The sequence below is a fragment of the Pongo abelii genome, chromosome X (assembly GCF_028885655.2).
Source record: "Pongo abelii isolate AG06213 chromosome X, NHGRI_mPonAbe1-v2.0_pri, whole genome shotgun sequence".
NCBI lineage: Eukaryota > Metazoa > Chordata > Mammalia > Primates > Hominidae > Pongo > Pongo abelii.
In genome coordinates this window covers 134330497-134355400 of record NC_072008.2, presented here as the reverse complement: position 1 = coordinate 134355400, position 24904 = coordinate 134330497, and the positions used below count along the sequence as shown (strand labels likewise).

The following is a 24904-nucleotide window of genomic DNA, read 5'->3' as shown; positions in this document are numbered from 1 at the left end:
AAGGGACACAATGCTGCCAGTTTCTTTGGTAACACAGTACAAAAGAGACCATTGCTCCAGTCCCCAGTAAGTTCCTCATCTCCATCTGATACCTCATCAGCCTTTATTTTAGTCCTTTAATCAGTCCCTAGGGAGTTCCAAATTTTCCCTCCTCTTCCTGTCTTCTTCTGAGCCCTCCACAGTGTTCCAACCTCTGTCTCTGTCCTTTACCCTGTTCCAAAGTTGCTTCTACATTTTCAGGTATCTTTATAGCAATACCCCACTACAATTTTTCAATACAGTACCAATTTTCTGATTAGTCCGTTTACACTTTGGTATGAAGAAATAACAGAGACAGGTAATTTATAAAGAAGAGAAGATGAATTGGCTCATGGTTCTGCAGGCTGTGCAGGAAGCATGGCAGCATCTACTTCTTGGGAGGCCTCAAGGAGCTTTTACTCCTGGCATAAGTAAAAACAGGAGCAGGCATCTTACACGGCAGGAGCAGGACCAAGGGGGGATGTTACATACTTATAAGCAACCAGAGCTCATGAGAAGTCACTCAGTATACAGAACCAAGGGGGAATAGTGCTAAACCATTTATGAGAAATCCACTCCCATGATCTTATCACTTCCCATCAGGCCCCACCTCCCACACTGGGGATTACAACTCAACATGAGATTTGGGTGGGGCACAGATCCAAACTATATCACTGACTTCACCAATTTAGACTAACAAAGTAAGCAATGAATGTAGAGGTTTTGTTTTGATTTATACTGAAGATCTAACAAATGTCAGTTACTATGCTAGACTCCAGAGATGGAATAGTGGCAGAAATTAATGTGATACAGTCTTTGCCCTTAAGGAGGTTACAGACAGCTGTGACTAAATAATTACATTATAATGTCATAAGTCCTATTTCACAGATATTTATTAGTGCCATGGGATCACAAAGGAGCAAATAACTAACTCTGCCTGCATTAACGAACGAACTAACGATGAGGGTTTAAATAGAATAGGTGTTATTTTTCTGGGAGACCCAAAACAGAAACAGTAATTTAAAAAATTAACCAGTCTTTAAACTCATAAATGCTTTGTGTGTGTGTACATACAAAAGTCATGTGTGTGTATGTATACACACACATAACTGTGTGTGTTGAGTATTTCAGGAAATACATGCTGTATTGCATATTTTGGAGAGAGAGTACCTGTTTTATTTATGAAAATATTTTTAGTGCTTTTGTATTATTCATTTTTATTTATTTAACATAAAAGTGTTTATCACATTCACCCTATTCATTAAAAACAGTTCAGAATGTTTTTTATTTGGTAAAACATCCTAACTACATTTCCTAAGTGTTGTTTTATAGATGTGTTCTTTTTAACACAAGTTAAAGTAAAACCACTGTGTTTAAGTTGTTCTTTTATAGACTTACCTCCCTTCACTCATTTGAGCTTGAGGAGGCAGAATACATCTAGATATATGAGTAGCAAATGCAGCCAAGCTAATATATCTTAGTCAGTTCTAGGCTTTGAAGAAAACCAATTTTAACCTTGGAAATTAATTGGAAATGTGGGAAACTCTGACAACAGGAAACCGGTAACCAAGGCCACTTAAATTGGGTTATAAATGGAATTTCAAATGGAAAATGCTTTAAGATTTGATGGAACTAAGCAATCTAGTGACTCTAGTTTCCTAGGAAGAAGTGTTAAACTTCCTGACTATGGAGGAATAGCATATCCTAAGGGAGATTATAATTAAAGCATAACAGATTGTATTTTTCTTTTTCAGAGGAGTTACAAAGATCAAGATGAATTCAGTGAAGCTTCCCATAGGACTGTTCAAAGATCTCCAGGTAAAGAAAACTTTGTTTTGGAAACTGGGGGAAAGAGGAAATGGAATTAAATAAGAGTCCATTGCACAAGTTAAGAATTTTAGAAAAGAGATAAAGGGAGCAGGAAAGTGAAATGAATTCATGCTCACAAAAGCAGTCAGAGATTAAAAAGGGGCACTGGTGATGGGAAGCCTTTATGATTATATGACAGAGAGATCAGAAACAGAATGGATTAGCTAATAAATTGAAGAAACTCCAATTAAAAATGACTATTAAGTATGTGCATTTTCAAGTATATATTTAACAATAATAATTCATTTCTTTTCTAAGAGTTATTTGAGCAAGTTGGAACTAATGGATACTAGGCAGAAAAGCGAACAACCAGGAGCTAGTAATTAAATGAGAAAAAAAAATTACATTAGGGAGTAGGAAACATCTAGGTTGGATTCTCATGTCCTTTGTGTGAGTTCTGTTTTTATCACAATATAAAAAGTTCAGTTCTGTTCCTAGGCAGCTAAGCAAAGTAGGAGAGTAGCAGTGAAAATCAGATATAAGCATCTTTAGAAGTATAGTAAATTCAGTATGGTTATGTCACAAGATGGAGATTTTACAACTATTTGAGAATTTAGTAGTTATGCATAAGATAATATAAAACAATCATTGAAAAATGTGTTTGAAGGCATAATTAGTAGCTGGTCTCCAATAGGCTGTTAATAAATACTTCTGATGGATCAGATACTATTACCTCCCAAATTACAGTACTTCAGGGAGAGCTAGTTGCATTAGACATACATATATCTCTCATGTATTTTGAAATAGCCCAAGGCATGGCAATAGAAAAGATAAAGTTGGGTATTTTAAGTCTTCCTGATCCTCGTTCTTAGAATATTTACAACCAAGCTCATCATCCAAACTTTCCTAAACCTCTTCCATATCAAAATTTTATATCTTCATGCCTAATCCTCTCAGATACTTACTCTCTGCTAGCCAACTAATCAATTAAAAAAAACTACTGTGATCTAGTGATGCTATATACTTCTGGGTTACCTTTCTGAAGAGTTAAGAATTTGAAAGAGGATCTTCTGGATATTTACGACCTCAAGTTAAGACAAAAATTTTATTCTAATAATAAGAATTCTAGAGAAATACGGCAGGGCATCAGGACAGATTATTTGGACAGGCGAAGCTTTCAAGCATCTTTTTAATCATATTACACAAACTCATTTTTGTCTTTCAAACTAAAATTCATTGAGTATTTCATTATACTGTCTGCTATAATCTGTCTTATAGGCGTTTCACATGACTTAACTAGCTTAATTCTCTTAAAATAACTGATTTACTGATGGAGAAATGGAAACTCTATGATTAACCTGCCTCGTGTTACACAGCTGGTAAATTGCAGAGTGGGGACTCAGACTCATCTCTGTCTGGTTCCAGAGCTTTAGTTCTTAACCACTCTTCATAGTGCTTTTATATTGCATTAACTTTTCGTGGAATGTCATAAGGAATGGGATAGGGCCAAAATATCTGAAAAATCTTTTATCCTAAATGTTGTTTATGTGTATAAATATCAGTTAGGGAACTCCTGGCTTTTCTGCATTCCCCCTTATTGTGCCTCCTACTCAGAAAAAGAAGAGTTAATTATCCAATTGGTAAATTTAAGAGAAAGAATTGGGCATATAGAACTCAATACATTCTCCCTTTCTCTTTAATCTCAGTCTTTCTTCAGGGACCATCCATTTTGCTAAGCTGCTTTGTGCCTTAAGTCTTTGAAGGCCAGGCTCTTCTAAAACAGAGAGAGGCCAGCAGCTTGCCACACACTGTCTATGACTGAGGCTCAGCATTAAGAATTCCTCCTCTGACACACATGTAATCCAAATTCTTAAATAATTTCATCAATAATAATGTTGTCATTTAGTTCTTCAGCTGCCTTATCCTTCTTCAATCCCCAGTTGGTTCAGAACTCAGTAGTGTAAAAGTGGTGTCAATTACTGATCACTTCATACCACTAGAGTTAATTATGGTTAAGATTTAGAAATCATGTTTTTTAGTAGCAGAGAATATAGCAACCAGAATTTATTGACAGAGAGACAAACATTTGGACAGTAGAATATATCTAGATTATGTTACTTTTTCTCTCCACTAATGTATCTGGTATTGTTTTATATGTAATACAAATTCTTCTCTTGGTACAATTTTTGTTTACTTGTTTTAAAGTATTATTTGACGAGTTATTCCAAGTGTGATTGGAGGGACAGTGTTAATTTAGCATCTTCATTTGTTATGAAATAACAACAAATATATGACTAGATTATTTTAGCAGAAATCCTTTGCTTAAAATACTTTAAGGTTTAGGTCAACTATAGAAGAATGGGTTTAAGGGGCCTAGAAGTATCAAAATGGTGAATTTCCTGTAGTACTCAATCTGGCACTTGCAGCCATATTATCTTCTTTTGTTTTCTAATTATTTCATATGTCTCAGTATTATCTTCCAAATGAGATTAGAAATTTATCCATACCAAGGACAACACATAATGATTGATTTTTATCTTTTAATCCCAATTCTTGCCACTTTCAAGAATGACCAAAGTTCTGAGAATGACCAAAGTTCTGAGTGAAATAAAATTTATTAACTTGAAAGGGAAAAAAATGTAATCAGGTTAGTTATCCACAAGTCACCATGTTTTCTACCTTGAATTATTTAATTTTAAACCAGTTGTTTTAATGTTGGAAAGATATGCTATGTGTACCATTTCATAATCGGGCTCTTTGGAGTAGAGTGTAGGTAGCATCTTTTATCAGTATTTATTCACACAACTTCTAATTAGAGTAACAAAAGTAGATGAAAATTTTTATGATATTTCCAAAACTTTGGTAGGACTGAGTAAGTTGGTAAAGATGTCATGGGATGAGAGGACACTGCTTTGATATGGAAAAGATTTACTCTTTGTCACTGTCAAATTCAGCACATAAATCATCTCCCAATATCCCTGGAGAAGTAGTGCCATTCATGTCAAATTATGTCTTACGGTTTTCAGTGCCTTTCCAAGATGGATGGTGAATAGAGGTGAGCTATGTGACTGATGTCAGCTAGTAGGTTTTGGTTGATATCAGATGTCCAACTTATGTAAGGAAGAGCATGCCATCTTCTTCTGGAGAATCTCAGTGTTGCCTCAACAGTTATACTTTATGTATGTCCACTTACTCTTTAATATTACATGCTGAATAACAAGTATGTGAAGATCACACTTTTTTGAACTTGCGATTTTTTTTTAAATGTCAATTTTTGCATAGTATAATGTAAGTGCTAGTTGCCTTGTCTGGACCTCTAAGCCTTATTTTCTTACTTTAAGAGGTGAATTTAAAAATCCCAATGGAAGCGAATTAAGCTTTGGAAAAGCAGAAAACTCTGAATCATCAGAGTTAGATGACTTTGGCTCTGTGAGTGACTGTGATAGTATTTCCCAGCTGATAGCAGACCATTTTCAGGAGTTCAAATGCCAATTATTTTCGTGACTTCTTCCAAGTCTGTTAAACACTTTGTATTTCAATTGTTTCATTTAAATATACACAATGATATTTGAAATTTACTATGTTGCACAGAACCAACACCTTCCGTGAACTTCTAGTAAATATATTTTAATAGTGTTATTAAGGATAATGAAAGTTATGAAAGGAATTGGAGGGTTGTCATTTAGTACTGATGATTAACAATTAACATCAAAAGTCTAATTTGTATGTATCATTAGACAGAGTCAAAAATTATTACATGTTAATATGAAATGGCATTATTATTTGTCAATAAATAAGGAAAAGTTCTCTTAATTAAAAACAGCATTATCTATGAAAGAAATTGAGCCCTTATTCTGTACTTTTAAAATAAAAGTGTTGCAAAACAAAATTTTGAAAATGACAATTATGTACAATTCCCTGAGATATATTTTTACTCTGATTTCTTCTTGTGAGTCTTGTAAAATACTGTTTACATTTAAAATCCACTTTGAAGTGAAAATGATTAAATAGGGTCCTACCTCAGAGTCCTTACTGTCTTAAGCTATATGGAGTAAATGGGAGGTTTTCAGTTTTGCAGCATCAATAAAACAGTTTGTTTTTAAATAAATTCAATATAATGGGACATTTCAGGTCTCCAGAAGACCATAGGAGGGAAAGAAAAGTGAGAGGAAGAGAGGTAAACACTCTCTACAAATCAGAAGTTTCAACCATGGAAACAAAAGAATGATACCTGCTACCACACAAAGACACATAAGTGCATAGCCACAGACCATATAAAGCAACTACACATCAAGACTACAAGGCAACTAGCTGCCAAGACCACTACAGGAACAAAACCTTACCTATCAATATTAACCTTGAACATAAGCAACCTAAACACTCCACTCGAAAGACACAGAGTGGCAAATCAAAAAATCAAGACCCAACCTTCTGCTGTGTTCAAAAGACTCGTCTCATAAGTAATGACACCCTTAGGCTCAAAGTAAAGGGATACAGAAAGATCTATAACACAAATGGAAAATGAAAAAGAACAGCAAGCACTATTCCTATGTAAAATAAAACAGACAACCACCGACAGGAAAAAAAAGGATGAAGAATGGCATTATATAATGGTAAAAAGCTCAATTGAACAGGAAGATTTCACTATCATAAATAAATATGCACCAAACATTGGAGCACCCAGATTTATAAAACAATTACTACTAGGTCTAAAGAAAGACTGACACTCACACATTAAAAGAGGGGGACTTCAACATGGCACCATCAGCATTTGATAGATCATCAAGGAAGAGAACTCACAAAGAAATTCTGAGCATAAACTTGACAGCTGACAAATTGGAGTTAATAGAAATCTACAGAACACTCCACCCCAAAACCATAGAATATACAAAATTATCATCTGCATGTAGAAGATACCCTAACACATTCAAAAATATTAAAATCATATGAAGCATACTCTCAGACTATGGTGGAATAAAAATAGAAACTGATATCAAGATGAACTTTCAAAACCATAAAAATACATGGAAACAATACGATTTGCTCCTGAATGACTTTTGGTAAACAATGAAATTGAGGCAGAAATTTTCAAAACTATTTGAAATAAATGAAACGAGTGACACAATGTACCAAAATCTCTGGGATATGAAAAAAACAGTGTTAAGAGGAAAGTTTATACTGCTAAACACCTACATCAAAAAGACGGAAATATCTCAGATAATAAACTAATGTTACCCCAAAGGAACTAGAAAAAACAAGAACAAACTAAACTCTAACCTAGCAGAATAAAAGAAATAACTTAAATCACGTCAGAAATAAACAAAATTGAGACGTAAGAAACCATACAAAGCATCAACAAAGTGAAAAAAGTGGTTCTTTGAAAGAATAAATGCTACCAATAAACTGTTTGCTTGATTAACAAAGAAAAAAATGGGAGAAGATCCAATAAAGGACAAGTAGAAATGATAACGGTGACATTATAACCAATCCCACATAGATACAAAAGATTTTCAGAGATACTGTCAACATCTCTATGCACACAAGCTAGAAAATCTGGAAAAGAAAAATGAATACATTCCATTCCACACACAACCTGTTAAAATTGACCCAGGAGGAAATAATAACTTTGAACAGATTAATATCAAGCTACCAAATTGAATCAGTAATAAAATATCTACCTGCCAAAAAAATAAAAGGCCTGGACTAGATTAATTCACACACAAATTCTACCAGATGTACATATAATGGCTGGTACTAATTTTAATGAAACTATTCCAAAAAATTGAGGAAGAAGGACCCCTCCAGATTATGGTATCATCCTGATATCATAATCAGGTATGGTATTATTATGATAGTATAATCTGGCAAAGACATGACAAAAAACAAAACTACAGGCCAATATTTCTGATGAACATGGATGCAAAAATCCTCAGCAATATATGAGCAAACTGAATCCAGTAGCCCATAAAAGACATAATACAACAAAATCAAGTAGACTTATTCCTGGGATACAAGGATGGTTGAATATATGCAAATCTATAAATATGATTCACCACATAATCAAAATTAAAAAGCAAAAACCATATGATCATCTCAATAGATGTAGAAAAAGCATTCTATAAAATCCAACATCTCTTCATGATAAAAACCATAAAAAAACTAGGCACTGAAGGAACATACTTTGAAATAATAAGTGAAATTTGTGAAAAACCCACAGCCAATATCATACTGAATGGAGAAAATGTAGAATAATTCCTTTTAAGAACTGGAACAAGAAAAGGATGTCCATGCTCGTCACTCCTATTTAATATCATATTGGAAGTCCTAGCCAGAACAATCTGGTAAGAGAAACAATTAAAAATCATCTCAAGAGGAAAAGAGGAAACCAATTATTTCTTTTCACTGAAAATAAGATTCTATACTTAGAAAATTTTAAAGATTCTGCCAAAACACTCCTAGGTCTGATAAATGACTTCAGTAAAGTTTCAAGATACGAAATCAATGTACAAAAGTCAGTAACATTTCTATACCTCAATAGAGTTCAAGCTGACAACCAAATCAAGAATGCAATCCCATCTATAATAGCGACGAAAAGAAGAAAATACCCGGGGGTATATCTATTCAGAAAGGTGAAATATGTCTACAGTGAGAACTACAAAATATTGATGAAAGAAATAGTTGATGACACAAGAAAATAGAAAACTATTCCGTGCTCATGGTTTGGAAGAATCAATATCGTTAATATGTCCATATTGTTCAATGCAATCTACAGATTCAAAACAATTCCTATCAAATTATCAATGTAATTTTCCACAGAAATTGACAAAGCTCTTCTAAAAATCATATGGAACCAAAGGAATCTGAATAGCTAATGAAATCCTGAGCAAAAAGAACAAAACTGGAGGAATCACATTACTAAACTATACTATACTATAAGGCTATAGTATAGTAGCAACAAAGCGAGACTCCATCTCAAAAAAAAAAAAAAAAAAAAAAAAGAAAAAGAAAAAGAAGAAAAAAGAAAAAAAAAAATAGGACACATAATTAATGCAACAGGATTGAGAACCTGTAAATAGAGCCACACACCTAATGCTGGGTAAACTGGCTAGCCACATGCAGAAGAATAAAACTGGACCTGTACCTCTCACCATATACAAAAATTAACTTAAGATGGATTAATGATTTAAATATAAGCCCTCAAACTATAAAAACCCTAGAAGAAAACGTAGGAAATACTCTTTTGAACGCAGGCTTAGGCAAAGAATTTATGACTAAGTCCTCAAAGGCAAATGAAGCAAAAACAAAAATTCACAATTGGAACCTAATTAAAATAAGGAGCTTCTGCATAGCAAAAGAAATGGTCAAAAGAGCGAACAGACAACCTACAGAATGGGAGAAAATATTTGAAACTATACATCCAACAAAGGACTAATATCCAGAATCTACAAGGAACTTAAACAAATTAACAGCAACAAAAAAATAACCCCATTAAAAAGTGGGCGACTTTGGGAGGCCGAGGCGGGTGGATCACAAGGTCAGGAGATCGAGACCATCCTGGTCAACATGGTGAAATCATGTTTCTACTAAAAATACAAAATAATTAGTTGGGCGTGGTGGTGCATGCCTGTAGTCCCAGCTACTTGGGAGGCTGAGGCAGGGGAATCACTTGAACCCGGTGGTGGGGGGGTGCAGGGTGGAAGTTGCAGTGAGCTGAGATCGCGACACTGCACTCCAGCCTGGCGACAGAGTGAGACTCCGTCTCAAAAAAAAAAAGCGGGGGGGTGGGAGGGGGCAAAGGACATGAATGGAAACTTCTCAAAAGAAGGAATACAATCTGCCAACAAATATACTTTAAAGATGCTCAAAATCACTAATTATTAGAGAAACTGAACTCAAAACCACAATGCGAAACCATCTCATACCAGTCAGAATGGCTATTATTAAAAAGTCAAAAAAAATTACAGATGTTGGCAAGGTTGCAGAGAACAGAGAACACCAATCCACTGTTGGTGGAATTGTAAATTAGTTGAGCCTCTGTGGAAAGCAGTTTGGAGATTTCTCAAAGAACTATGACGAGAACTACGATTCACCCCAGCAACCCCATTAATGGATATATTTGCAAAGGAAAATAAATTGTTCTTCTAAAAAGACACCTGCACTTGTATGTCTCTTACAGCACTATTCCCAATAGCAAAGACATGGAATCAACCTAGGTGCCCTCGCATCATCAATTAGATAAAGGAAATGTGTTATATATACACTATAGAATACTATACAGCCACAAAAAGGAACACAATTTTGTCCTTTGCAGCAACATGGATGCAGCTGAATGTTATTATCCATAGTGAATTAACATATTCTCATTTGTGAGAGCTAAACATTGGGTACACATGGACATAAAGATGGGAAAAATAGACACTGGGGACTCCAAAGTGGGGAATGGAAGGAGAGGGGAAAGGTTAAGAAACTATCTTGGGTACTATGTTTCACTATTTGGATCAAGGGTTCAATCAAAGCCCAAATCTCATCATCATGCTATGTATCCATTGGACAAACCTGCCCATGAGCCCCCTGTATCTAAAATAATTTCTAAAAATAATTTTAAAAATGAAAACTATAAAATGTTTAAATGGTTACAAAATCAACAGTTTCATTCTGTTGTGAATTACTATTTTCTATCATGTGGGACCAGCCACACTGAAGTGTGATTAGATCATTGAAGATTAGATCATTGAAGACAAAGTGTATCCTAAAATATATGGAGACGTAGAAAAGGGAGGAAAGAGCATGAAGAAGCAAACATTTCTTTACCATACTCTCTATGCTAGCTGCTTCGTAGATGTCATCACAGCAGAGACAGAGGACTGAGATTATGAGGACTTCATGATCTCCAGAGAGGCAGAAACAAGTGCTATGCCATTTATTGCCATTATCCTTCTCCCAAATGCCAATGCCATTTATTAGGCTTCCAATAGAAAACAACACACTTGTTTTGCTGTCTGATATGACTCAACTCCTCCTATCCCCCAACAATCTACTTTTGAAAGTTACTGTATCAACCCTTTATTTCTGCACTCAACCTTAGCAATCTCACAGTGTTAAGCACATGCTGATTTCAAAATTCCTGTCTATATTACTAAGCAATAGAGTGAAAATTTACATTCAAGCAAACGATGCCTCCGGCAAGACGTTTCATCAAAATAGACTTTAAAATATATCTTAGTCATGATTGGTGAAAAGAGACAAATCAGGTGGCTCCTGGGATGTTGAACGTCTGCTTTCACTAGGGCGTCCTTCTACGGAAGGTATTTTTGAAGGGTTTTTTTTTTTTTTAATTTCAACTACTTTTTAGCCCCATGTGCTTAAGATGAAACATCATAGAAATGAAATATGCATACCTTGAGCTAAGAGAACTGGAAGAATTACAATGATAAATAAATCAGCCTGGGTGGAGGTGGAAAGAATGATTAAGAAGTAAAAAAGTTTTCTGGAGGAGCTGAGGTAATATCCAGGTGTTAATGGCTGAATAATTGAGTTTGTGGGAAGAACTTTTAGACACAGAGGTAGCATTAAGCAAAGTAGCAAAGTCAAGCACCATCATATCATAGTGAATACAAGTAAGTAAAGGGGAATAGGAAATGTTGGAGCATAAAGTATAAATGAGGAAATGAGACTGAAAAGGTAGGCAATTATTTGATTTCTTGTTTGGGCCAAAGATTTTATCCCTGACACATCATAAGAAAGAAATTTGTTATTATTAATCCTGTTGTAAGAATGGATTTGCAGTGATTATTAATTAATCCTGTTGTAAGAATGGATTTACTGTACTTCATTACTAACAAGTTTTGTGACAATAGCACCTCTGGGGTAGACAAGCTGTGCAAAATTTAGAGCATCAGAGTCAGATTGCTATGCTTGGAGTTCAGATTACCACAGTTCAAATCAATTGAAAAAAATAAAATTAAGCCTAAAAGAATGTAAAGATGGTTTATGTGCTATTTAAAATTAACGTCTTATACATCTCCAGCTGAATCAAAGTTGCAAAGGGAGGAATATATATATATTCATAGCATGACTTCAGAAAACCTTGTTAAAGTTAGTGTTTTCCCTAGGAGGAAAATATAATAAGTCAAACTTTTGATTTGCGAGTAAATTGTAAATCTGATGTTAATAAGTATCTGTCAAGAGAATTTGGTATTCTGAGATTTGAAATTATGCAATGGATAGAACTAATTTTTAATAGCAAGGTATCTTGTAAATATCCGTAGGATGTATTTTCAGCACAAAAGTACTTGCTTTGTTGCCTACATTAAAAGGAAATGCAAAATAGAAGTGAAATTTCTTTGTTGTCTCATACTTTTTTACAACTGTTTCCTAATCACAGTAAATAATAATACTTGGAGAAACTTTTCTCACATTTATATTTTATTTTAAAATTCTGTTATGTATCCAAAAAAGTTAGCAAACTGTCAGGTGAGTTGATTGTCCCTTCACAAACTGCAATATGCTTGAATATCCAGGTTTTTAATTATTTTTTTCTTGCAGGCATCTATATTTCTGCCTATATTCCTGAACAATAGAGTGAAAATTTAAATTCCAACAAACCATATATTTGGCAAATTGTTTAGTTGAAACTACCTTAAAATATTTGAGTCATGCCTAACAAACAGAGGAGAATCATGTAGAGTTCATGGCTGGGCCTTATAATTTGTCCACACTTCTTAGGTTTAATAAATCAAAGGGCGTCCTTGAGCCACTCACTGTGGAAACCTTCTCATTGAGATGGTTCATTGGCCAAATCTCCAAGTTCTAGTGGTGGCTTCATTTGCACATAAAGATGTATTTAAATTCCTGCATTCTCTTTCTTCTCGAACTGCAATTTTACATCTTATTTATTCTCTTTCAATAAAATATTTTTCTCTTATAATATTAGATAGAAACAGTTGAAGAATTATTTGTCCTGAACAACAGATCTTTGTAGATCTCCTGTTATCACATGTTGCCTACACACAGGAATGCCCTGTATAAATAAGTTAGTTATGACTGAAAACATATTTCATTATCCTATTGGATTCAGCCGAAAAGGTAGGGTGGGCTGTGTGATAGAATAAACAATAAAATTCAATTAAAATGTTAGGCTGAACATTTTACATCATATAGACAAAATGATGTAATGATGTCATTGGATTTTCAGCTTTTTAATGGGTTCTTTTGGTATCTTTTAAAGGCAGCCAAATTTAAAGTCTGTACTCTTATCAAGGTCTAGTGTATGACTCATCTCCAACATATTACTAAGAATGTATTCTGATGATTCTCAGACTTAGACTTCTTCCTGCACACACACACACACACACACACACACACACTCTAGCTCTCCAGCACACATTTTGTAACACATGGACTTGATTTTTTCCTCTAATGGAACATCTTGCCAAATGTTTTGCAAATGAGGTCCTGGAGGACAGTGGATTATTCTTTTACATATTTGAGTACACTTGTGTGTTTAGTAGAGTTGTGCACAAAATAAGTGCTACTCATTGAATGAATTAATGAAATGATACAAAACACCTGGGCTACTTGAGTAAAATAGTATTCTTTGCTGCAGTAAATTCATAGGAAAGTGCTTGCTTCTGATTGTGTTCTAAGTATGATCTTCATATTATTTTCCAGAAATTCAGTGGAGTTTCAGGAAAAGTATACCAAGGTAATGTGGATGGCGGTGATTATCTTTTTGTGTGTATAGGAATTAATCTCAGGGGACATTTCTTAAATACTCATCAGCAGTGATTCATCCCCTTCTCTCTCTGAGCCATGGTGAAGTATCTCTTGAGTGGAGTAATTGTTTTGTTTATGCATTCACTGCTGCAAATGCAAGGAGTCTCCAGGTGATATGCCTAATTGCCTCTTTTTCCACCAAACTGCTGCACACTTTTCAATGGTTTTATCTTTAAAGGGAGCATCTCAATCTGTTTCTCTAATTGAGAACAAATACCATCTTCTAATTAAGAGATTTGTCATTGCAAGCAATGGGTTCCTGGTGTGTACTTTGGGGCAGGCAGAAGTTGAATCTAAGTATGCATTACTTTTTATCCCTCCAACATTGAGTCAATCAATTGTGTGGGATAATTTTTCCTTTTTTTTTTTTCTTTTAGGTCTGCCATTCATGCATTCATGTGAGAGAGACACTTTGGGCCTAAGAAATGAAGGCCAATTCATGTGGAGTCAGTCCTCTTATAACAACAGTAGGATAGAACTTGTTTCTGAAACCTTCAGAAGGACTAAGCCCTAGGCAAACAGCCCCAATGAAGTCAGCTCTAAGGACATATTGAGGTAAGAACTAGGGAAAATTCATACGTTTTATTTCCCTATTGCTTTTAAAGTCCAATTCAAAATGTATTACCTGTCAAGAGAGAATTCTCTATAATTTTGTGAAAATGATTTATACGGCTCCGGATATGTATTTTTTTGTCCCCCTTTTCCCCTCCCATTCACTCCTTCAGCCACAGGTAAATACTTTTTGCCATCACCTCTCTCTCTGTGAAATCAAACTAATATGCTAACTTTTGTTTGCTTTTCTTGTGCAACACTGCTGATGAGAAACATTTTGTCCTCCTTCGTCTATTTCTGTTATACCCTTTTAAGACCTGTCATTATAATAAAAAATATCTTAACGCTGATAATGACATTGATGATGGTTATGATGACTTCAAGCTCTGCCCTAGACTATTAACTCCATAAAGGCAGGAACTGTATCTATCTTCTTTAGCATTTTATAAGACAAATCCAACAGTGTCCCTGACTTGGAGCAAGTACTCAAGAAAAATATTTGTTAAATGAATGAAAATGCTAGCAGAGACCATTGGCTGAAAGTTTGCTAATATAATTATATTTTATAATCTTTATATTTTATTTTTACAACCATCTTTGGAAACAGGTATTGATTATGCCGATTTTGCAAATGAGAACACTATCTTCAATGGAAGGATAACCACATCTACATTTGAAGTGTAGTTAGAGGGATGCTCCTCAAGCTTTAATGTATATTTGAATCACCTGAGGAATCTTAATAAAATGCAAATTCCTATTCAGTAGTTCTGAGTTGAGGCCCAAGTTTCTGCATTTCTTACAAGCTCCCAGGTGATGCCCACACTGCTGTTCTGAGTGAGCCAGCACTCTGAGTAGCAACATTCCCTTAGAATTACCTGCAGATGATTATGTAAAATTCAAATTATTGGTCTACACAGATATACTAAATCATAATCATAGTTCGGAAAATGAGAATCAGCTACCTATAGTACAAGCAATCTGGTAATTATTATGAAAATTAAATGAGTAAAGTGTGTGTTAAGTGCTTTATAAACCAAAAGTAGTATATAAATATTAGAATAACATTTTTATTTTATAATTGTTACTATTATTATTGTTTGTTGGTGACACAAATTTGATTTCTGTACCACTCCAAACATGTATATTGGTTGTGAAGGCTGTTTTTACCAATATATATCTACAATAAAATGTTCTAAATTAAATCATTGGAATATAATTGTGGCAATTTTGAAAAAATACTGTAAATAAAAATGTGCATATGCTGCATTTTACAATGGAAATAAAATATGTTTTTTCAGTATAATATCTACTAATCTCTAATGACCTAAAATTGTACTCACCACTGATTTGTTATAAAATTGAGGACAGGAATAGTTCCATATACATGCCTGTTTCTATGAAATAAAGTCCTACAAATGCATTTAATGCTAAATAACAGCAAAATAGCTACACATAGAGTATTAGAGCTTTGGGGTTCGTTTAAATGAATATATGGATTTGAATAAAAGTCATGTTTGCTGTTTACTTGGGAAATAAATGAACAGGTGGCTCTCATGTCTTCCATACATCCATATATGCCTTAGCACTGAGCTAATTATTCTAAAATATACATTTTTATGGTTGAATTCCAGGTTATTTCTAAATTTGACATTTACATGTTTAATTATTTATCATCACCTTAAGATTAAAGTTTTTTTCCACTTTGTTCAGTAAAGAACATTGCTGATATAAATGTACAAGAATCACTTGTTTTGAATTATTTTTAACTTTATAGAATTCCATTTTTGGAAAATCTGACATAGTGCTAAAATTTAGCTTTGGTCCCTTTCTGTTGTCTTTTTCTCTTCCTCCAGTCTCAGGAAATTGTTGCCTGAAAATAATTGTGTATAAATTTGACATCATTTAAAATAAAAGTCTTTAAAGGCATTTAAACCTATAAAATGAAAAAAAAAAAGGTCACATTTGGATTATGGCAAGGGTAATAAAACTACTTTATCTCCCATATCAATCTCAATCCGTTTGTAGTGTCAACCTAGAGTACTGAGCTAAGACAGATTGTGACTAATTAGCAACGACTACTAAGTACATGAAACAGAAGAGTACATGCCAGGTAATGTGTAGCTTGGAATTAGGACAAAATATCTTCAAAATTTGGAAAAGCACAGGCTTTGGATTCAGAGGTACATTGATTTAAACCCCAGTCCTTGGTCATCTTATCTGAACTTTTTGAGTTTCAGTTTCTACATATGTGAAATGAGAATACAGTATCTCTCTTATAGTGTTATAGTGAGTATTAAATGAGAAAGCACAGGGAGAGTAACTAACATGATTCCCGAACTCTTCTACCCAGTGCCTCTGGGAAGGGTAGTTATTAGATTAGAATTAGCAAATGTGTAATTAAACATAGTTGCCACCTCATCCTTAGAAGGTCATCAGGCATTTGCATATCATCACATAGAAAATCCTTGAAATACATGTATTTTAATTGAGGGCAGTAGACAAAGGCCCAAAGTTTTTATCTGGAAAGTTTTTATCTGGAAAGATAGGGAAGTGTGCGATGGTGTAAGATACCAGGGAGCGGGTAAATAACTTGAAAGCGCTATTTTTTTTTTTGAAAGACAAAAAAAAAAAAAAAAAAAAAAGAAGAAGAAGAAGAAGAATAGTGCTATAGTAAATGATGTGTTCCTTCCCAACTTTTCAAGTGGTCATGCAGGAAGTAATTGGGGGTGTTATTTAACCTCTCTCTGCCTTGTTTAAACTGGAGATTATAGTATACCCATTTCTAAAAGTTGTGAGAATTAAGTGAATCAAATGAATTAATATGAGAAAGTTACTTAAAATAGTACCTGACGCAGAGTAAGCACTATGTAAGTATTTGCTAAATACATTCTAAAAGATACCAGCTTCAGTCAATACACTAAATAAATACTAACTACAGGAATGCTAGGCATGACGTGTTCTTTCTTTCTTTTTTCTTTTTCTTCCTTTTTTCTTTCTTCTTTTCTTTTCTTTTTCCCTGCCTCCTTCCCTCCCTCTCTCCCTTCCTTCCTTCCTTCCTTCCTTCTTTCCTCTACATACTTTTTCTCTATTAGCATCATAATGAGACTTTTGTTTTTGTGAAACAAGTAGCACAACATTTTTCTGACTGTAAAATAAACCTTTTTCTCCCAATGTTTGGAAACAGTATACAAGAGCCAAAAAGTTTGAACTTCCATTAAAGAATGTTTTTTTTTTTCATGGTTAATCAACAAATTGGGCACTAATGCATTGGTAAACTTTTATTATAGCATATATTTCAACTATAGCACTCTTCTGCATTAGTTGTGCACTGGTAAACTTGTTTATCTTTCCTAGTAGCTTTAAACTTTTTAAGGAAGGGATTATATTTCCTTATTTTCTATTCCCAGAAGCTCCTAGTACTCAGTAGCTATTCAGTATATTTGTTCAATTCAGTATACATGGTCCTTGCTTTTGAGAGACTAATTATAGATTAAAGATGGAATAATTTAAAAAAACAATGTTGATTAATTTAACCACAGGATATCTTAATGACCAATTCAATATGATTTAACAATGTAATCAAACCAAGTCTGGTGGTCTGATACATTTTGAGGGAAGTTCTCTAGATTAAAGTATCCTCATTGGTTGACAATATGCCAGTTTTTATCAAGCTATTTGTTCTCCATAGCTATTAGGCCTACTGTGCCTTATGTAAACTTCTACAGCTCTGATGAATTTCATAAGATTGAGATGAATGGCTTCATCTAAATAACAATAAACCAAACTTTATATTGTATAAATTTTGTTACTGTTACTTAACTGACTCTACTGTGCCTTCTTCAACTCTGATCTCTCAAATCACTCAAAATTCAGGTCTCAACTTCATAAAGTAGGATATATAAGGCGAAGTAAGTTTGTTTCTGATCCCCAAGTAAATTGCATTCCAGAAATGTTCTCATCTTTGGGCCTATTTTTGTGAGTTCTTAAGGACTATCGGGGCTGCCTGAGCATTAGTTAAATCTATGGGCTACATGTTTGTTAGATGCCCTATATACTTTTTTTAAGTTGATAAATAGTAATTATACATATCTATGGAGTGCATGTGATATTTTGATACATGTACATAATATATAATGAGCAAATCAGGTTAATTGGAATATCTATCACCTACCACATTATTTCTTTGTGTTGGGAATATTCTGTATCTTCTCTTCTATCTATTTTGAAATATACACTGAATTATTCTTAATATAATCACCCTACTGTGCTACTGAACACTAGAACTTACGCTAGGTGTTCTGTTGTACCCATTTACCAACCACTCTTCCAAGACACTTTTTGAAGTGGTAACCTACTATCTCTTTTCTTCTTCTTTTTTTTAAAGGTAGCAGTGCTCTGCAATTTTGATTAATGTAGTCATGGTCATCTCATGTTTCCCTGCTCTACAAACCTGGACATTAGCCAAGTTCAAACCGAGCCTTGCTTTGCTTTGGGAAAACATAAAGCAAAGCAAAGCTCAGTTGGAGCTTGACTATGAATTCATTAAGACTAATGTCTTTCCTGGTTCTTCAAATTCTATAAGGTACAGTTAAGAGTGTCTGACCTGAATAGGTATGTATGCATGGAAAGTCTACTTCATGTTCAGCCCAACTCCAAAAAGTAATAAAAAGTGGTCCCATTTATAGAATTTTTATTTTAGAAATTGAAATTGCTACTGTGTATAGCTATCATTATGCACACATATAGTGTATTCTTAATATGATATAGTTGTAACATCCCAATTTCAATATCTGAGAGAGTCCTCCAACTTAAAATGTTCTATTTCTCTACATCTTAGCAGTTTCTAATAAGTCAGTGACTTAATATTGGCCCTCTGTGAATGCTAAAGCCACTAAACTGAATATTTTAGTCCAAAATTATTTTTCTAATTTATAGTAATAATAAAAAAATACGAGGTTTACAGGGGTAAACATTTGTGGGGGTAGATCTTACAATATTCTGAACATGGTTTATTTAATGGTCCTTTCCTGGATTTTGAATATTGTGTATAGTCTGGAGTTTGATAATAGTGAGTATTTTATCTATCTTTATTTTTGTATTTTGGTTGACATTTCCAGGACAAAACATTGTTATAGCCAAGAACCATATTATGTAATAAGCCATCTTCTCCTTCTAGCAGTATGGAAAATATACTCCTCAATACAAACTAATATAGAAGTAAAAATAAACATAAACACTGAAGTTACAATACCATAGTAGCAATATACTTACTCTGACCTGGCATCTCTTATTGGTAGAATGTATGTATAAATCAATTATATTTGGAAAGACTTGGCCAGTTTGTTCAGCAAAATATTAGCATTAGCATTGTCACTCCTGCCAATCAGTTCTAGTCTCTGTATGTAATCCAGTATCTAGTGTGAAAGCCTAAAAAAAAGAAGGTAAAAAATTAGTTTGTCTACATTAGCATAATTTAAATGTTCATATTTTCTTAGTTTAGTTTTATGTGAAGCAATCAGTGAATTTATCTTGCGACTATTCTTTAAACATAGATCCTTAATTTTTCATCTTAAACCATTTTAGAGATATGCTATAGACATAGCCTAAAATTTATGTTTCAAAAATCTTGTGTTTTGAAAATATACAAAAACATAACATTCATCTATTGTCTTCTTAGTAATATTAAAATCTAAAATGTATAGATAAAATTATAGAAAACTCATTTTTAAAGAGAAAAAGTTATAATAAGTATTTCTTTATTTTTAGGTGTCCATTTCAGTTCATTCAGTACAGTTGGGTCTGATAACCTCAGACTTCACCACTGGCATCCCTTATATTCAAGCATCATTTGTTAGCAATGTATTATTATGGTTAAGGCTTTAGAATTAAGCCTATTTTAAAATCAATTTATGGTTACGACTTCAAATATATGCCTTTTCAGAATTTATTTGCATATTAACTAAAATGCCACAATGCGAGAAAATTTACCTATCTAAAAATAAGTAAGATAATACTATGAATTTAATGAGATTATACATGCAAACTACACAGTACTTAGCACATAATAGGCTCTCAATAAATATTAGTTAATAGTAGTGGTATTAGAACTAGAAATACATGCATGGTGAATTTTGATTACAGTCTATATTCTTTTATTATGTGCTTATCATATTTATTATTTACTTATTAATCACAAAATTGGTTATATATTTTGGATTTGATTTAATACTTTGAATTTGACTACTCTAACGAGTTGTTAATAGTTAACTTATTTAGGCAGAGTCAGTAATTATGAATGGGTAAACTTTCTAGAAGTTAATGTAGAACACATTAAGAGTTACAAAAGTGGTTGTCCTTTAGGGGAAAAGGGAGCTGAGATAGATGGATATGGTTTCTTTTTTAAAATTATTGTTTTATTTCCATAGGTTATTGGGGAACAGGTAGTGTTTGCTTACATGAGTAAGTTCTCTAGTGGCAATTTCTGAGATTTTGGTGTACCCATCACACGAGCAGTATATACTGCACCCAATTTGTAGTCTTTTATCCCACACCTCCTTGCCACCCTTTCCCCCTGAGTCTCCAAAGTTCACTGCGTCATTCTTATGCCTTCGCATCCTCATAGCTTAGCTTCCACTTATGAGTGAGAACATATGTTTGGTTTTTCATTCCTGAGTTACTTCACTCAGAATAATAGTCTCCATTCTCATTCAGGGTGGTGCAAATACCATTAATTAATTCCTTTTTTATGGCTCAGTAGTATTCCATCATTATATATCTATATCTATATCTATATAGATATATATAGATATCTCACAATTTCATTTTCCACTCACTGATTGATGGGCATTTGGATTGATTTCACATTTTTGCTATTGTGAATTGTACTGCTCTAAACATGCATGTTCAAGTATCTTTTTTGTATAATAACTTCTTCCTCTGGGTCGATACCTGGTAGTGGGATTGGTGGATCAAATGCTAGTTCTACTTATAGTTCTTCAAGGAATCTCCACACTGTTTTCCATAGTGGTTGTACTAGTTTACATTCCCACCAGCAGTGTAGGAGTATTCCCTATTCACTACATCCATGGTAACATCTATTATTTTTTGAAATTTTTGAGTATGGCCATTCTTGCAGGAGTAAGGTGGTATTGCATTGAGGTTTTGATTTGCATTTCCCTGATCATTAGTGATGTTGAGCACTTTTTCACATGTTTGTTGGACATTTGTATATCTTCTTTTGAGAATTGTCTATTCATGTCCTTAGCCCATTTTTTGATGGGATTGGTTTTTTCTTGCTAATTTATTTGAGTTTGTGGTAGATTCTGGATATTAGTCATTTGTCAGATATATAGATTGTGAAGATTTTCTCCCACTCTGTGGGTTGTCTGTTTACTCTTCTGACTGTTCCTTTTGTCTTGCAAAAGCTCTTTAGTTTAATTAAATCCCAGCTGTTTACGTTTATTTTCATTGCATTTGCTTTAGGGTTCCTGATCATGAAATCCTTGTCTAAGCCAATGTCTAGAGGGGTTTTTCCAAAGTTATCTTCTAGAATTTTTATAGTTTCAGGTCTGAAATTTAAGTCCTTGATGCATCTTGAGTTGATTTTTGTTTAAGGTGAAAGATGAGGATCCAGTTTCATTCTCCTACATGTGACTTGCCAATTATCCCAGCACCATTTGTTGAATAGGGTGTCCTTTCCCCACTTTATGTTTTTGTTTGCTTTGTCAAAAATCAATTGGCTGTAAGTATTTGGATTTATTTCTGGGTTCTCTATTCTGTTCCATTGGTCTATGTGCCTATTTTTATACGAGTACCGTGTTGTTTTGATGACTATGGCCTTATCATATAGTTTGAAGTCAGGTAATGTGATGCCTCCAGATTTGTTCTTTTTGCTTAGACTTGCTTTGGATATGTCGGCTCTTTTTTTATTCCATATGAATTTTAGGATTGTTTTTTCTAATTCTGTGAAGAATAAAATACTAGGACTATACCTAACCAAAGAGGTGAAAGACGTCTATAAGGGAAGCTACAGAACACTGCTGAAAGAAATCATAGATGACACAGACAAATGGAAACACATCTCATGGTCAAGGATGTGTAGAATCAATATTGTGAAAATGACCATACTGCCAAAAGCAATATACAAATTCAGTGCAAGTCCCATCAAAATACCAACATCTTTCCTTTTTTAATAGAATTTTCATCTGGGAAAGCTTTCACTTATGTCATGCTTCTTTTTTTATTTATATAAATTTATGTGTTACAAATGTAATTTTGTTATGTGCATAAATTGTGTTGCGGTGAAGTCAGCCCTTTTAATGTATCCATCACCAAAATAATGTACATTGTGCCCATTCAGTAATTGCTCAGCATCCCCCGACCTAGTCCCATCTTCCCATCCTTCTGAATCTCCATTGTCTGTCATTCCACACTCTATGTTTGTATATACACATTATATACCTTCCACTTATAAGTGAGAGCATGTAGTTTTGGGCTTCCTAACATGATAACAAATATTTCAGGAAGCATCTTAAGGTTAAGCTAAATATGCCACTTTTTCTGTCCCCTTCAAGTTGGCGTATCATTTTCAAGATGGCACTCATATTCATCTTGGTTTATACATAAAAAACTTCAAACATTTTTCAGATGATGTGGTTATCCAAATAAAGTGCCAGATGTGCATGTCAGTCAATCTTGTAAGATTTACAAAATGTACCTGAGTTGTAATAGTTGAAGGATTAAGTGGGAATATTAGGCATGACATTTTGTTGCTAATATAGACACACAAACTTATTTCATTTAAAAAGATCAAAACAAAGAAAAAACAATATCAAATATAAATCCTTAAGTTTATCAGTCATACAAATCTAATAGAAGTTATAAAGTGAAAACATTTTTATTTCCCTGGAACTTAAAATCTTGACTTGTCCTATTCAGAAAAATTAAATATTCTTACCTGAACATGTCAGTTACTATGTCTTTTCTGTTTAGTCCATTTCAAAAGAAAAATCTTAAGCTCATGTAAGTTTTGAGTAGATTGAATTATTTTCTATTCAATTAGTCACTACTATTCATGCAGAAATAGAACTTTATATCTCTCACCAAATTTTCAAGAGAGTCATTGTTGATTTAAGAAAAAATATATAATTGTTAATTAAAACAGCATTGTCTTCTTGTCAAAAAATCAGGTAAATATGTTGAAAAATTATTATTAAACTAAACTAAACTTTTAAAATGTTCTCAAGTGGAGGTAATAAAATATACAAATTTCCTACAGTGTGGCAGTGCAAACGTGTGAGTGTGTGTGTATGTGGAAATATAAGTACAAATTACATGTGGCACCATTACAAATGGAACAAGTCTTTCTCTCAAATAACTAATTTTTTAAACTTATACTACAGTGGTTCATAGGTAAGTTCCAAGTTTGAAAACTAGCATGATGTTTTAACTTTTTGAAGGAGAATTTTCATTATTTTTATGTACAAAAAAACAGTGTACATTTCACTCACTTTAGTGGCAAGTTATTTTAGACTTTGCCTTTTCCAGATTGGCAATGTGAGTCACAGATTTTGGGTCCAGAACTTGCCTCTCTAGAGATGGCAGATCTCATTATATCTGCCATTGTGCCCACCAGCTTAGCCAGAGCTCCTTATGTCTTCCGAGTTAACCTGTGTGAAGGCAGTGGTGGTGTAAGTCTTCCTCTGGATTAGTTGTCCCCATCTGGCCTTCTCCTTGATAATCCAGTAAGAAATCTCCACCTAACATCACATAGCAGGCAGAAACATAACCAGTTCTATGAGATCCATGTCATGTACAGTAACCACCAGCTGAGCCTTCTTGTTCTTCACCAAGGAAGTGACAGTGTTAACACCTGCTGGAAGGACTGGAGGTCTCTTAGTGGAGACATCCCCATTGCTGGCAGCTTTCTTCTCTACGTGGATCCAACAGTATGTGCTGCTTCTCTTGCTTTGCCTCTTGTCTGTACTTGTGGGCAAGCTTAAGCAGGTAAGTAGCTGTTTGGTGGTCCAACGCCTGTGTGGACTGGTTAATTTTGTGAAGCACTTTCAACTGCTTATAGGAGATAGGCTTTTGCTGTGGCAGCTGGATGTAGCAGGGACGTTTGACAAGGTGGATGAGCTCCCTTTTGGGCTAGATGTCCTGTTCAATACCCAAATTATTGGGCCTTTTCTCAAACAGGAGATTTACCACCTTTTTGCCCTCCTGTTTCCTCACAACCGCAGGGGCCTAGGCCCACCTTCTTTTTCTTGGCCTTTCTTTTCAGCATCTTGGGTGGCCTACTGGAGGAGAGAGGCTTTTTTCCTGTTTTTATAAAGATGTTTTATCTTGACATTTTTTTTTATTTCAATAACTTATTCAAGAATTCATTCAACACATATTTATCAAGTAAACACTGTGTTGCTAAGTGCTGTCTTAGCACTATATTACGAGGTAAATAAAACAAGCAAGGGCTTTGCCTTCACAAACTTTCTAATCTAAAAAGGATACATCGGTGTTGGTTAGGTCATACAATTTACATATAACTGCAATTCCAAAAATGTTCAGTATTATCAAACTCCTACATAAATTTAGTCATTGTATACATGGTTTGATTTTGAGTTACACAAAATATTTGCTTTATTATTTTAAAAATATGAACTCTTGCTCTGCTAGGTAGATTAAATTCTTTTCAATATGATGTCCAATCCAATTCTTAAAAACATGAATCATTAAAATGACAAAAAAGACAATA

General features: G+C 33.9%; 1 long non-coding RNA gene across 1 annotated transcript in view; it reads left to right on the top strand.

Annotated features, from left to right (window-relative positions):
- Window positions 1-24904, top strand: part of LOC129053040 (uncharacterized) — a 620941-nt gene that overhangs the window by 511291 nt on the left and 84746 nt on the right. Inside the window, exons 9-11 of the long non-coding RNA XR_010139049.1 lie at window positions 1773-1836; window positions 13498-13531; window positions 13980-14157. This is a non-coding gene — a long non-coding RNA (uncharacterized LOC129053040). The remainder of the gene's footprint in view (window positions 1-1772; window positions 1837-13497; window positions 13532-13979; window positions 14158-24904) is intronic.